We start from the raw sequence: 3,200 nt of genomic DNA, 5'->3' as shown, positions 1-3,200 counted from the left end.
AAGGCGAGAGGAAAAAAAAACTGAAAAGGGGAAAAAAGAGCCAGGGTCACCTCAACAGATTGAAAATGAGCATTTTTATATCTGGTCAACAAAGTCTTGTTATTGAGTTGAAAAGGTTCATCACCAAGGGAGGAATTTTAAAAATATGAACAATCCTTTTATGGTTTTTCTAGCTTGCTAGTAGGACATGCTGACATATCAACTGTCCGTTTCATGTGAGAGGCCAGATGAATCCCAGTGGCTGTCTGGGTAGGGGAAAGAATTAGAAGAAATGTGCTCTCTTCCAGGTGTCTCTTCTCATTCCACTGGTCCATAGAGAGGTTTATAGAGGAGGTTTCATGATCATCTGTGAGTAGTGAAATTTTTGAAACCCTGAAAGCACACGTCTTCACTCCTGCTCCCACTGCTATTCATTTCTTATCACAAATGTGAACACCACTAGCCTTCTTTGGCCTGGGACTTCACTGTCTCACCTGTATCTTTTTGGAGCATGGCCCAATAGTGAAACAAAAATCATTCTGTCTCGAGAGCTTGTGGGTGCCCACTATAATGTCTTTTTACTGATACTCCAGCTTGGTCTTCACCACCTAAAGGCCAAATAGGTTGCATTTCTGCTTTCCCTCCAGGGTTCTCTGGTACTTTTAAGGAGATGTGGGGGTGTGTATAGGCTTTCTGCAGATAGCTCCAACCCCTACCTGTGGTGTTTCCCAGTTCCATTAGTCACTCACAGATGAACTTTTACACAGACATGTTTACTTCAAAAGATATAATCACAAATATATAAACTTATTCCCCCAACATGTAGGAGGCTAAATCCTCTTCTCTGCTACCTCCCTCCCAACTTCAGTTTCTGGAGTGGGGAGGGGGATTAGGTTCATAGCTTAGCTTGGTTCTCATAGAACATAGTCCATGTTCCGAGTCCAAAACCACCTTTGGGCTTGAGTCCCAGACACACTGTCTTCTCAGGGCATCCGTGCTGGGGTGGCTGGCCACACTCCTGAGCTTATAATCTTGGCTCCAAGGTCATCATGGCTTGAAAACCTTGGCCTGTGGGGTTCATCTCCAGTACCTGAAACTGAGGACAAACAACACAGAAGAGAAACAAACACCCCTAGAGCCATTTCTTAAAGCCAGGGTAAAGGAAGAGTCCTTCCACTCTTACCTGAACTGGGCATGCCCAGACCAACCCAGGTCATGACATTTGGATCCTCGACAAATAGGCAGAGATAACTTTAAAAAAAGACGAATTTTTGTTAATTATTTTTATTTATTTAAATTATTAATTAATATAATTAATAAAAAATTAAAAATAAATTTTAAAACCATAGTTCTTGTCCCAAATTCAGAACTGTTCCCTATGATCTCTGAGGAGGCATAAGCAATATCCATTCACTTACTTCCCCAGTGCCATCCAGTGAAGTCTCAAATATCACATGCAATCTCACTATACAGATGAAAGTAAATTATTTACAAATACAAAGTTTTGCAGATTCATAGAACAAGGAACATTTTAAAGTTCCCAAAATAATCCAACAAAATAATAAGCATTTTTACAATGTTTAGCAAATTATCTCTGCTTGCTTAGCCTTACAGGGCCTTTCCCAATCCATAAGCAAGAGAAAGCAAAGACAAAGAAAATTGACTTCTGTTTCAATCAGAAATCTTGTCCACAATGAGCTTGCCAAACTACATGGTGTCTCCCACAGGGATTTTGGGACCTGGGGTCAAATTGGCATTGCTTCTTTCTCAAATGAGAAAATTATCCTGGGTAGAGACTCTTCCAATGATCCCAACAGTAGGTAAGACCATTCAACTGAGATCTACACTAAAACTGTTCCTTTCTAGACAAGGCATTCGAAAACAAAAAGTGTCCCTTTTCAACACAGGACTATTAAAATTCTCTGTGAGGCTCTCTAATATACATGATCCCCAGGTCCAGGTAATTTTTTCTGGTTCCATTATCCCAAAGGGGACCTATAATGCCCCCATAGATCCATGTAACTTGCCAGGGCAAATTAAATAAAATTTTAATTTTTCTCACCAAGATAAGAAGAAAATTAGGCTCAGTTACAGAAATAGCACCATATATCAACTCTTTATTGATTTAAGGTATAGGTATTTTCACCCTACACAGTTATAGGGCATTTTACCTTTATAAAAGGCAAGCAGTCTGGGTCTGCTTAAATGCAAAAAAATGCAAAAAAAAAAAAACCAACCAACCAGCCAATTAATAAACAATATGAACATTTTGACTACCCTAGATAGTAGCAACTTAGTGCTTCCAAATTTCTTACAGTAAAATACATTACCAGGACTTATACAGGATTCAGTAAAACAGAATGTGTCAGTATATGAAATCTTATACAGAATTTAATAATACAAAAAGTATTTGTTAATAATACAAAAAGTATATAGTGTTTAAGTAATCAAGCAATCAAAAAATGAAAAGTTCTCAAAATTAAACCAATGGAAGTGAAATGTGTGAATGACATATACATGTGTAGATTCGTAAAAATATAAGAATCACACATTTAGAGTTGGAAAGGATGTCAAAAGTCATCTTACTCAGTTTTGCAGAGGAGATTCCTGAGGCCCAGGAAGGTTAAAATGACTTGTCTAAGGTAGCAGGTGTAGTAAGAGTCAGAGGTAGGATTTATACCCAAGTTCTCCGACTCCAAAGATAATGTTCTTGCCACTATGCTATGCTCCCTCATCAAAAGTATTACTGTAGTGAATTATTAAGCTGAAGTAAATATATAACTATACTAAAATGAAGGGATAAGGACGATGAAAAATAATAATCTCAGACCTACGTATCGCTAAATTTCACCACTCACAGTATCTTCATTTACAGGAAAAGCATAAAATATTCTTTGTTTTTTTTTTTATTCTCAAATACAAGGGCTGTGTACTTGTAAATATTTTGAGAATTTTGTCTGTAATGTTTGCCTGAGGAGAGCATAAAGAATGCTTGTGAATGGGACAGGAGGCAGTACCACTTGACCAAGCCAAGAAAGGATGCTCACTCTTCGGTCTCCACCTAGAGAAATGCCAGTAAGAAACTACTGCACTCAGCCTGTTCCTGTGAAGCAGTACATTTATTCTGGGTTTAGAGGCAGTGGTCTTCTATCATTTCCAACTATGGCAACAAGACTATCTTGTCAACATCTCTCCAGAGGGCCTATGGTTTAATGGACCTC

At 38.2% G+C, this 3,200-nt stretch overlaps 1 long non-coding RNA gene across 1 annotated transcript in view; it reads right to left on the bottom strand.

Annotated features, from left to right (window-relative positions):
• Positions 1–733: 733 nt before the first annotated feature.
• LOC114029383 overlaps positions 734–3,200 on the bottom strand; it is a 7,957-nt gene continuing 5,490 nt past the window's right edge. Inside the window, exons 2-3 of the long non-coding RNA XR_003567486.1 lie at positions 1,163–1,230; positions 734–1,075 (exon numbers count right to left, since the gene is read on the bottom strand). This is a non-coding gene — a long non-coding RNA (uncharacterized LOC114029383). The remainder of the gene's footprint in view (positions 1,076–1,162; positions 1,231–3,200) is intronic.

The sequence above is a fragment of the Vombatus ursinus genome, unplaced genomic scaffold, assembly GCF_900497805.2.
Source record: "Vombatus ursinus unplaced genomic scaffold, bare-nosed wombat genome assembly UNPS02014931.1, whole genome shotgun sequence".
Classification (NCBI taxonomy): domain Eukaryota; kingdom Metazoa; phylum Chordata; class Mammalia; order Diprotodontia; family Vombatidae; genus Vombatus; species Vombatus ursinus.
The sequence above is the reverse complement of the archived record's forward strand: the minus strand, read 5'-3'. Positions and strand labels throughout refer to the sequence as shown.